The sequence below is a fragment of the Notamacropus eugenii genome, chromosome 6 (assembly GCF_028372415.1).
Source record: "Notamacropus eugenii isolate mMacEug1 chromosome 6, mMacEug1.pri_v2, whole genome shotgun sequence".
Classification (NCBI taxonomy): domain Eukaryota; kingdom Metazoa; phylum Chordata; class Mammalia; order Diprotodontia; family Macropodidae; genus Notamacropus; species Notamacropus eugenii.
The window spans coordinates 315193586-315206247 of record NC_092877.1 but is presented as its reverse complement, the minus strand read 5'-3'; the positions used below and the strand labels follow the sequence as shown (position 1 = coordinate 315206247).

Sequence of the window (12662 nt, the reverse complement as noted above, 5' to 3'; positions counted from 1 at the left end):
TAGTACCCAGTGGTCTGCCTAGTGACCTGACCAATGAGGCCAGGCATGAGGAAAGGAAGATCCACACTAAGGTGATGTCAGTGTCAGACAGAAGGTGGCATGTAAGACAGGAAATTGACAAGACTTGGCAACAATTGATTGGATAACACTGAGTTAGAGAGAGTGAAAAGAATGAGTCAGGTATGACATTTAGCAAAAAAGGTGGTGAATAGACCAGAGGAATAGCACACTTTGTTAAATTTAATATAGTTTTTTTAAAAAAATAAGCTATGCATAATAGAAATCCATAGCATATATTACATTATGTTATGTTGTGTTGTTTTGTTATGCTATATTATAGTATTATATTTATATTATATTATGTCATATCCTATATTATATTTATTATATTATATTGAATATACTAAATCACATTACATTAAAGCCATCGTACTATATTATGTTGTATTATTCTGTATTCATATATAGGAATAAATGTATACATATATTTCTCTTTTTCTTTGTTCGCATATAGAAACATGTTTTCTTGAAGTTTATGATAAAAATTAATTTTTAAAAATTACAGTTAACTTGGGTTTTGATGGTTTTCATTTATCACAGATTCAGAATTTGAGAGTGAAAAGTAAACTTCAGAGGCCATCATCTAAGACAATCATTCCATGAAAGGGAATCCCCACACTTCATAAATGGTCATCCAGTTTCTGATTAAAATCTCTAAGTTTAGGAAACTTACCCTTAAAGTAAACCATTGCACTTTTAGACATTTAATTTGCTAGAATGATTTTATTTTTAAATATTGAATCTAAAATTGGAGTTCTTATCATTATTTTACAAGACAGTTTTGAAAGGAATCCACTAAAATAGGTGCATTTTCTTAGGAATTTACCAAATAGCATTGATTTCCCTTTAATCATAAGTAGTTCGTACATTTCCATTTCATCAGCTTCCTGTCAGATTTTTCAGAAAGGCAATATGCATAGCAACAATAATCTAAATTATGTCACTTTCATTAGTTTTCTTAGAGGAAAACCTGGCAGGCTCTTAGAAAACATGATATTTTTGGTCATTTGTTGCCTTCCAGTTTTTCTAACCAGCAAAGAGGTGTTGGTTAAATTTGCAAAGAGCAGAGAGGCTGATGGGAAGCAGTAAACAAACAATTTCTTTACTCATGGTTGTCACTGAACTCCTTTTCCAGAGGAAATAAGAGTTCTGGAAGATAAACTAAGAAACAAAATGAATTTCTGAACATGTGGAAATGACAGTTGAACTGAGAACTCAGGGTAGACGCCAGCAGCTGTAAAAGAAAATTTCAGTTGAGTTCACAATTTTTCAGTTAATGGAAAAGTTCTAAGAGCTTGAAGGCTTGTCTCTCAGCAGACAATAAAATTTTGTTAAATTGAATATACTAATGAAAAAAGAAGAGAACTTCAGATCTTCTTATAATCCCAGTAGAGGTTTCACACTTTATTAATTGAAAAATGGTTTAAAAATGAAGCATATCTATATGTAGATGTGCAATGGAATATTGTTGCACTGTAAGAAACAATGGATATGAGGAATTTAGAGAGAAACTTGGGAAAATTTACAAGAACTGATGAAATGACAACACCTAGAAAGAAAATATGCACAGTGACTACAATAACACAAAGGAAAAGAACACGCAAATGAAACCATATAAGATGTAATTGTCATAATCAATCTTGTGGCCTCAGAGATATAAAAATGAACTAGCAAAACTAAAGTGGCTGAAATTCTTCTCTATTACCTTTGACCCAGAAATTCTACTAGTAGGCTTGTACCCCAAAAAGGTCACTAATAAGAAGAGTTTCATAAACATACCAAAAACATTTATAACAGAACTTTTGTGGTAACAAAGATTTCAAAACAAAATGGACGTCCATCCAATGGAGAATGGTTAAATAAATTTTGGCACATAAATGTGCATGGAAATCACTGTGCTACACAAAACAATAAATCTGATGAATACAGAGGAGCGTGGAAAAATATTATAATGTTCTGATGCATACTGAAGCGCCGAGAAAACAATATCCATAACAACCAGCTACGACATAAATGTGAAAGAACACATTTTAAAAAATCGGAAGTGAATGTTTGGGGGGGAAAGGAAATGAGAAAACACCTCAGCCCTCAGTCCTTTGTAGATGTGGGAGGGGAGATCCATAGTTTTATAATATATTGCATGTATTTTCGAACCCTTTCATTGATATTAGTTTGGCTGATTTTTTTCTCTTTTCTTTCCATTTAAAAATACTATTTGTTATATAAGGTTGTGTTCATCCTTCGTTGCTGAAGAAGACCATGCCATCAGAGAAATGATGACATGACTTGTCCTTGACTTTGTTTTGAGTGAGGGAGGGCTGTGCAGGTCACCAGCCTCACTTCTGCTCCAGAGCCATCTGAATTCAGTAACCAGATATTCATCAGGATGACTGGAGATGAGGCAATTCGGGTTCAGTGACTTGCCCAAGGTCACACAGCTAGTGAGTGTCAAGTATCTGAGGTGAGAATTGAACTCAGGTCCTTCTGACTCCTGCACTGGTGCTCTATTCACTGTACCACCTAGCTGCCCTTATATAAGATAGCTCTATGAGGAATGAGGGAAAGGAATACCGGGAGAAATTCTGGTGAAGTGAAAAACAAAAGATATCAATAAAATTATTTTTAAAAAGAAAATGTAACAATAGTTACATAATATTTCCATGGGAAGTTTGGGGATAGGGATGGTATGTAAGTGAGGAATATTTACATGTACTATCAAATATGCAGTAGGCCTATTGATTTTCTTTGTTACAAGAGAGGTTGTTCACTAATGTCTGGTAGAGTTGAGGTTGTAACATTAAGAAATGACTGTGATATAAAAACAAGAGATATGGATAAACCTTTACAAAAGAAAATAGACATGTCATTAATCAAAAATGTTCAGTAATGCACTATAATCAAAATGAAATCTCTTAGTGAGGCAGATTTATGTAATAGGGTAATTCATAGGAATTAGCTAATTCTACTAATATCCAATATTGCCATGGCAGGCTTTAAGCCAAATGTCACATCTAGCCAAGGCTACAGTCAAATATATGTAGCAATGACTATGAGAATAGCAAGGAGCTGGCCCTGTTTATCAGTGAGACCAAAGTCAGAAGGAAAGGTATAATATCCATCACTAGAAAACTAATCAACAGTAAAAACAGTAATCAATAGTACATATGTGTGTATGTATATACCTCTTTATGTGTTGTTGTTCAGTCGTGAGCATGTACATATTTCATACACATTTCATACACGTGTATGTGTGCATGATGTGTATGTGTTTATACATATGCATGCTTTCGATGTGCTTCTCTACATGGGTATGCCTCTGTGCCCACATTCTCTAAGTTTGTCCTCTACCCTACTGTTAATATACCATTATTTTTGTGAGTGTATCTCAGGTTTATTAGAGAAACATCTCATTGTGATTTTTCTTGTTGATCCATTTTGTTAAAATTTGTTTTGAATTCTGTCCTCTGTTTAAAGGCAAATTTTGGTAGGAGATTATGACTTTCCAGTCACTATACTAATAAATGTTAATAACTCTGCAGTCCTGCCATATCCCATCCTTACCCTCCTTGCAGAAATCTTTGGTGCCACCACATTGTTTAAGTCCAAATTCCTTATAGAGTATTTTGAAGTGAGGCTTCTATCATCTTGTCCCAACCTAACCCTTTCTTTTATGTTCCCTTTTTCCACTAGCCTACAAAGTTCCATCCAGGCAGGTAATGTCTTGTTCATTATTCATCTTTAGATTAATTTCCCCATAAAGCCACTAACTACTACACAGGAGACTAAGTAATTGCTTTAGTTAAAATTATCTTTACTCTTGACTTAAAGTAGTTGCAGGAGTGTGTAATGATTGCGAGGCAGTTGTGATGTGGTATATAGTGAGAGTGGCCCCTGGAGTCATGTTGATCTAGGTTCAGATCCTGCTTCTGAGCCTCAGAAAATACCCTCTTGTGGTCACAGGTATGGAAACAAACATGGATTAGAAGAGTTTTCAAATCCCACTTTAATATCATTTTGCTAGATATGTGATCTTGAATCTTTTTCATATTTAATTAAATGGGAATAAGAATAAACTTGTACCATGTATTCTCAAAAGGATACCACTAGGATCAAATGAGATTAATGACTATATTCATTGACTCTGAAAAACCATTATGATGCATGTGAAGTATGATTTTTTTTTAATATGACATAGAAGGTATGTGAGGTGTCTTCTGTCTACTTCTCAGTTAAACTGAGAATGAAAAAGTCATTCCAACGACTCTGATTCATCTAAAAACCATCAGTTCACACCAACCCCTCAAAATAACACACAAGTTGACATGCAAAGACAGTGATGGGAAGGCAAGTTTATTTAGAGACACTGGTGGGGTAGAAAGCTGCAGATGATCATGATGGTTTTTGGTTCTTTGTAGACACCTGAGGAAAACAACATGTGGAGAAGAGCAGATTCTAACTGGTTGTTATCACAGGACTTCCCAGAGATTCTGAAGTTCATACTGAGGATGCAAAAAGAAAGAAAAGAGACTCTGAGAAGATATATGAGGGGCCAGCTAGATGAGCCCCCATCCAACCTATGTGGTCCTAAGTCAGCCCAGTCACTCATCAGTACACTTCAAAGCATTGTTCACTCTTCCCAACAATGGGATCTACGTCTTCTCACCATCAGTCACACACTTCTACTCCACATAGGCATTCTAAAATAGTCTTCATTATTCAGTCAGCTTTCACAGTCTTCAGTCTAGAACTGAGTGGAGGAAGGATACAAACCTCTCCAAGTAATCTGAACATAAAGCTCATGTTTCAGATAGCCACTTGCAAAATATTTTATGTACATTATATCATTTGATCTTATAATCCCTATAAAACCTATAAACACCTATAAAAGTGAAGTAACTTTCTTATCCTCGCTTTCTATTTAGGGTGGAATGACTTTGGACAAAGTTTTTTTGTAATCAGGGAAAATAGAAACTTTATTCATTTCTAATACAATTAATAAAATACTGAATAAAGTTTATATGTAAGCCTATAGTTTTGTAGGGAAAGTGGGGAGGTAGAGAAAGGAAGGTTTGTGGAATGGGAAAAGAAGGACTGAATGAAAGAAAAGTGAGCCATCAGCTTCCTTTCCAGGGAGTGAAAGGAAGTAGGGGTGGGGAGGGTATCATCTTCCAACAAACACTGGATACTACCAGGTGGGGCCCAATGTTAGCAGCCAGCTAATTTTGTCAAACAAAGAGCCAGGCTAGGAGGGAGCCTGTCTTTCCTGAGATCCTTTCTTCAGTCAAAAACCGTAGTCAATACCTTGCCTTCCTATTTTTCTCTTCCGATGTCTTCTAACTTTTTTCCCCCTGATAGGTAACTGTCTTTGCTGAGCAGAGCTTTCACTTTTAGAGAGGCAGCCACGCATATAGTCTCTGACTGTTGCCATCTTTATTTCATTCTTTAGTGGTGGGGTCTTTGTTGAAGACTTGGCTGTTCCAGTTTTCCCCACCAAGTCCTACAAACTTGTTGGTCCAAAGCAGTTTAATCTGTCTGGCTAGGCTTTTATATATGGCTGGCTGCTATGATATGGGAGCTCCTTTAGCTCTGTCATAATGACTCCAAGGATATGACAGCTGTGGTGGTAAGAGGGAGCTGTCCATAGGAGAAAGAGGCCATGGAGGGGCAGGGACATTTAGAAATTATATGTGCATTTGAAAAATAACTTCTTAGGATTATCTGTAGCTAAGAAGCTACCTTTCCCAAGGCTGAAAAACAGAGGCCTATGTGAACTAACTGGACAAGCCAAGAGTCCCAGTAGAGTTTAAAAACAAAGCATGTTTCCCACAATTCAGTGGGCAAAGCCTTCAGAATTCATTCTTCCTGGGTTCAGTCTTCCCACTTTAACCATGAAGGAAAACAGTGTTCTACAGTAGGAGGGACACAACAGGCTTTAAAGTCAGAAGAACCTGGTTCAAATCCTGCTTCCATCACTTCCTTTCTGAGGGACATTTTTAACCCTTCTGGACCTCAGTTTCCTACTAGGTAAAATGATAAAGTTGATCTGATGGTCTGAGGTTCTTTCCAGTTCTAGAGGACCTTGGAAACTCCCTACTCCAAAGTCCTCATTTTACAGAGGAAGAAGCTCCCTCCCAGGAGAGAGCAAAGGGGAAGGTATTATATAGCCCATGATATTTTAAAGGAGCAGAAATGCATTGTTTATCTTCCAGGAAGCAGTTACTAATGAGCATTTTCACCTGTCTAGAATTATTAAGGACTACCTTAATCTAAAGTGAGGGGACACTGCCAAGGTCCCTTTCTGATTCCCTAGCTCCTTTCCCAACACAGCTCTAGTTCTAACTTCTACACTGGACCTTTCATGATTCTTCCTCTTCACCAGGGTTTGCACTCTCTCCCTCCCAAGTTACTAGATATTGTATATGTATTCCTCTTTGTATTCCCAGTAACTGGTATACTATGTGTCTGAGAGAGAGAGAGAGAATGTGTAAGCAACCAACTACACAAACAAGATATAGATAGATAAATTAGGAGTGGTCTCATAGAGAAGGCCCTAAAATTAAGGGAGACTAGGAAAGGTTTCTGCGAGAAGCCTTTCACTGAGGCTTGAAAGAAACAAGATAAACTGGAAGGTGGAGATGAGGAAAGAATGTTCCAGGACTTGGGGACAGCCAGAGAAAATGCCCAGGGACAAGAAATGGGGTGTCACGTGCGGAACAGCAAAAGGCCATTGCTAAAGGTCTCCAGAAAGATGTTGGATGACCACTTGTTAGGGATCCAGTTGGCATAGATGACCTTTGAGATTCCTTCAAGCTCTCAGACTCCATGGTTCTGATTTCTACCCATGTGGCCCTTCCTCTTCTCCCCCCACCCCCTCTTTTAACACCTGACTCAGACTTACCTCTAACCTGAAAATTAGTAGGCTAGCAATATGTAGCATTCATTTGCTCTGGACTCTGTGGCAGGGCAGGTTGTTGCTTTAAGAGTGTGATTTCAGACCTGAGAAATACCCGCCTTGCCTGGATCCTTCAGCTTAGAAGGGCCTAAAACTCCCCATTATTAGTCAAATTCCTTTAGCCTACGGAGCTAATTATCCCTTTTCAAATTCAAACAACCAGGGAGAGACCACGCTTTCAGACTTAGCGCATTCATGCAGAATTTTTTCTAAGAATCAGTTTTCATAGAGAGGAGAAAGTACCTGGGCACTGGGTGTGGGAGAGTTGGAGCAATAGTTGGGGTAAAGGAAAGGAATGGGGACACTGAACTGACTTCACCATTTTGCCTTAAGAACCTCTAGCTCTCTCCACTTGTCTCTTACCTCAACATCATTTGGCTTGATTTTATTGTTTTGTCCTTTCAGTTCTGTCCAACTCCTCGAGAGCCCATTGGATTTTTCTTGGAAAGTGCTAGAGTGGTTTGCCATTTTTTCCACACAACTAGTGAGTGTCAGGGGAAAGATTTGAACTCAGATCTTTCTGACTCAAGGCCCCAGGCACACTGTCCACTGCATCACATAGTTACCCATTGGTCTACTTTAGACCAGTACATAAAGATTCCTGCTGGCACATGTTGACTTAGAAAACCACACACTGATATTATCTTTGCTTATGGTTTTTCATTTATTTGGTTAAATATTTCACAATTATAATTTAATCTGGTTCTGTGCACTTGGGAGTAGGCAGCTTGTTTGACATCTCTAACTTCGACAATACACATTTACATCTCTAGAGCCTTGAAGAACAATTGGCTACTAAATGTTCTTTGAATGTATTTGCATGTAAGAGGTGACAGGGTCCTCATGGATTCTATCATTCCTATGGTCTGTATCCTTGATTGGGGTAGTCAAATAACAGATTTGGCCTCATGGGCACTAAGATTTGGAGAAAGAATCATAATCCTCGCATCTCATAGTGCTTTTAATGTCTCAAATGCTTTCAGAGTTACTGTCTCATTTAATGGGAATCAGAAGATCTAGGTTAGAATCACAGCTCTACCATTTGGGCTACTCAATCTTCTAGTCAGCTCATCTGTCAAATGAAAAGATTGACCTAGAATTACCTTTAATATCCTTGACAGTGCTAGGTCTTTGAATCTGTGAAATTCACAGTAATCCTATGGGGTAGGTAGTACAAATATTTTTCTCCCATTTTTAAGGTGAGAAAACTAAGGCTTGGGGGAGCTTGGTGATTTGTTCCTAAGTCACACAAAACTCAGAACTCGTCCTCCACCCTTGGTCTATCTGAATCTTAGCCCCATGCTCTTTTTTGCTATGTCATGTCAACTGTTCTCTCTCTCTCTCACTCTCTCTCTCTCTCTCTGTCTCTCTCTGTCTCTCTGTCTCTCTGTCTCTCTCTCTCTCTCTCTCTGTCTCTGTCTGTCTGTCTGTCTGTCTGTCTGTCTGTCTCTCTCTCTCTCTCTCTCTCTCTCTCTCTCTCTCTCTCTCTCTCTCTCTCTCTCTCTCCCCGTCCCCCATCCTACCATTCTTTTTGATTCTTTACAGGGATACCCTAAGATAAGTTCTATATTAGACATGTTGAATTGAATTTCTAGAGCTACCAAGTTCCACCAACACAACTCTCACTTGTGACGTCACCTTCTTACCACCTCAGACTCATTTCTCAGCCATGTCAATATGAGTATTGAGCTAGGGACAGCTTGCTTCTTCTTTCTTCTGTGCCTTTGGAGAAACTATCCTCTTCCCAACTTAGTACACTTTCTCCTCATTCCTCTCCACAAATAAGTGGTCCTTTTTCCCCTCCAAATCTAGCTCAAACTCAACTACTTCAACAAGTGGCATATGGGTCCCTCCAAGCTCTGGTCACTCATCTCCTTAGAATGTATACATTCAGATTAAATGATTGGCATTTGCACTCCCTTGTAAGTTATTTGATATAGATTTTCAAAGTTTTGTTTCATTCATGTTCACTGAGGTGTTCCCAATCAGACTGCAAACATCCAGTTCGCAGAGACAGCCTCCTTCTTTGACATTCTCCACCACTCCCTCAGCAGCCTGAAGAATGGAATCCAGTGCTGAGGACACAGTGGGTACTTCATTTATGTTGGTGGATTCAATTTCCTGTGTCAGTTGCCTCAGAATGTAAATGACAAAGGCTTTAGATTTGAATTTCAGTATCTCTCCCTCTACAGACCTCTGTTTTCTTATCTATAAAATGAAGGAGCTAGTAGATAATTTCTCAAATCTTTTCTAGCTCTTAATTCTATGATTCAAATAAATCCTCCCCTCACTGATTAAGTAAATTTACTGCTCTATTTGCCCATCTTTCAGCCTATATCCTGTGGCCTACACTTGGTCCTGAGGCTGCTGACCTCACAAAGTCATTGTGAGGTGAGGACAAAGGGCATCCTGGGTCACAATGTGCTGAGACTCTTTATAGGGAGAGCTCTCTGGCTCCGAGCTCAGGTCAACATCTTCAAGTAGGCTGCCCTAGGATTCAAGTGCTGGGCTCTTGGACAACATCCACCATGGCTCAATGCAGATGGCACCAGTGTAAATACCGACTTCCTGAGAAGAGGAGGAGGAAACAGAAGAGGGAAAACCAAAGAAGGAGTGGTAAATCCCCATGTGTTTGGGACCAAGATGAAGGGAAACCATGAGAGTGGAAGCAGGATAGTAGAAAGGAGGAGGGTTGTTGTTATTGTTCAGTGAGTCCCGCTCTTTGAAACGCTGTGGACCATAATACACCAATAATGTCCATGGGATTTCTTGACAAGGATCATGGAGTGGTTTTCTATTTCCTTCTCCAATAGATTAGGCAGAGGTTAAGTGATTTGCCCAGGGTCACCCAGCTAGTTAAGTGTCTGAAATCAGATTTGAACTTAGGTCTTCCGGCCTCTAGGCCCAGTGCTCTATCCACTGTGCCACCTAGTTGCCTCCAGAAAGGAAGGTAATGAAGTGGATCTGTGTGGGAATACAGACAGCCATGATTAGAAGAAATTGGAAAAAAAGAGGGTCCATGTCAGAATTAAAACTGTTTGCTTTTGGCAAGGCAAAAAACCACCTCTTCCCTCCCTCTTATTTATTATATCATGATGGGGAATCCCAATCACCACCTCCAGAGACAGAAATAGCAATTCCATTTTATTTACTCTTCTTCCATACTTTCTATATTAAGCCTTCCAGTCATTTCTTCAACAGATCTCATTTCCCCATGTGAAAAAGAGCTTTTTACCCTTGTCAAGGCAGAATTCTCCTACCCTTTCCTTCTGTCTTGTAATCTTATCTTGATGGAGATCTCAATTGCTAGAAATATCCCATTCCACTTCCACATCTTTTCTTTAATGCCTTCACCAACTCTTCTCATTTTCCCTCTTTGGTAAATGACATCCAGAAACATGCTATGAGCTTGAAATCCTATGGTAAATAGCAAAGGGCTTATAAGGAAATAGAGCTAAGCCTTCTCAAAGGGCCTTCTAGGGACCCCCTTATCTCTGACTTTGCCTCTGTTTCCTCACAGTGAATTGCTATTATTACTACCGCAAGAGTGTGATTTGCTGAGGAGGTCCATCTTTCTCTATGGTGCCACTGCTCTCTGCTTTCCATCTGCAACGCTGAAGGGACAGGAACATCTGGAACATCTCTGCAACTTTACGTCCCATGAGCCCCCCCAAGCCCACCCAGTATCAGGAACCTCTGGTCAATAAAATCTGATCACTGCAGCACACAAGCAAAGACTGGGAGTTGTTTTTTCTCTTTATATCCAGAGTCGAAGAGAACACAAAAAATTCCAATAGGCCCCTTTGTACACAAAACCCATATCAAATGCTAGGGATATGTTGAGAGTGATGAGTTCTCCAAGTTTAAAATGAGGGCTTCTGCTAAACTAACCTCTCTGTACCAACATTCTTAACCTAGAGTCCATGGAGATACCCAACCCAAGAGGTACAGAGATAGATATCAACCTGATACAGGAACTTCGTGGAAAATTACATTATTTCCAAATAACAGGTTTCCTCTATAATCCAACGTATTTCATGCATTTATAAAACATTATTTGGAGGAGTCCTTCAGACTGCCAAAGGGATCCATAACACCTGAAAAGGTTGAAGAACCCCAATACTGTGCTTATAAAGTTAGGGTTTCCTTTAGCTCTGACATTCTTTTAGTTTGTATGAGTTTCAAAATCCATTGAAACCCAGAGCTGGAAGCAGAATCTCCATTAAGGACCCAGGAGCTCCAGGCACAGGTGTTTCTAATGTCAACATTCCCCCAACAAAAGATAGCTGATTACATGGAAATTTTTGAAGGTCATTATTTTTACCCTTCTACATAATGCAAATTGCATCCCTCCCATCTTTCTCCTATTCAGGAGGAGAGACAGTAAGTATAATGTGTTGACAACTTATTAATTCTAGGAATGAGTTTTAGGGTGATATATAGTAAAAATACATACATGTATATATGTATGTATGTATGTATTTCATACCATAATCTTCCTTTTCTGACCCTTTGGAAATCAGAACTTCTAGAAGTAAAGATGTGCCCAACTTTTTGAGCATTTAGATGCAAGAAGTTTTGATCACTAATTTAGAGCTGAATGGGAACTTAGCAGAACCCTCTAGGAATGCAGCTCTTCTCCACTCACATATGATACCTGGGGCTTCACACATACATATACAACATAGGAAGATGGGAGGTGAAATTTATTTCAAACTCAATTATATACAGTTTGGAGTATACAGACATATGATTTGCTTGGTGTTGAAAGCCGTCCCACTATGGAAAATTGCTCTATCAAATTTTATAGACCAGGAACTGTATTGTATGAAACAATCTATATAGTTTTAGAGAGTTATCTAGAAACACTGAAGTGATTTGTTGTCCCACACTGGTCCCTTTCTGGTAGGTATCAGAGGGGAAGCCTCACCTTACAGAAGCTAGCACTCTCCATTAGAGAGTTGAATCCAACCTCCTCAATTTATAGACAAGGAAATTGAGGTCCATATTGGTTAAGTGGATTTGTCCAATGAGGTCACACAGCTCTTTCTTAGTTCCTCTGCCCTAAAGGAATTCAATTCAATAAACAGCCACATTTACCTATAAATAGGCTTGCTAGTATAAACAAGATTTATAGCAATCACCTTTTGGGGTTCAAATCCCACCTCTGATACATATAGGTGGTAGGGTCTTGTGCCTATTTATTAACAGAGTGTGACTATATGAATAGTTACAAGCATTTCGCAGAGGAAGAGGAAAGATAGGTCTGGTTTTTTTCTTTAATGCAGAGCTCTGAAATAGGGAAGATAAAATAACCTTTGTTTTCCAAAGTCATCCCTCTCATGGCAGAAATTTAATCTGGTGTTAATATATTCCCACATCTTTAAAGGGAAGCAGAAAATTGAAAGAATTATATAGTATCGTAAACTTAGGTGGGAAGGGGGAGCAAAATATCTTTGCCTTAATTTTCTAAAAATTTTAGGCAAAAAGTATTTAAGGTTGGTTTAGGCTCGTTTGTGTCTTTCTTTATAATCTCTACTCAGGCCCCTAAACTATATTAATGATTGGAAGGCACTATCACGTCCTTGGGAATCTCAGAAATGTGTGTCAAGATGAGATGGTAGCACTTCAATGACTCAAACTCCCCACC

The 12662-nt window shown here is 38.8% G+C and overlaps 2 long non-coding RNA genes across 2 annotated transcripts; one reads left to right on the top strand and one right to left on the bottom strand.

The window, feature by feature from the left end:
• Positions 1-4389: 4389 nt before the first annotated feature.
• LOC140509773 (uncharacterized) lies at positions 4390-5691 on the bottom strand. Its single transcript, XR_011968912.1, has 2 exons — positions 5362-5691; positions 4390-4559 (listed from the first exon to the last, which is right to left on the bottom strand). It is a non-coding gene; the product is annotated as an uncharacterized lncRNA (long non-coding RNA).
• A 3757-nt stretch (positions 5692-9448) lies between these two features.
• LOC140509772 (uncharacterized) lies at positions 9449-10747 on the top strand. The gene is made up of 2 exons (XR_011968911.1): positions 9449-9628; positions 10533-10747. It is a non-coding gene; the product is annotated as an uncharacterized lncRNA (long non-coding RNA).
• The last annotated feature ends 1915 nt before the right edge of the window (positions 10748-12662 follow it).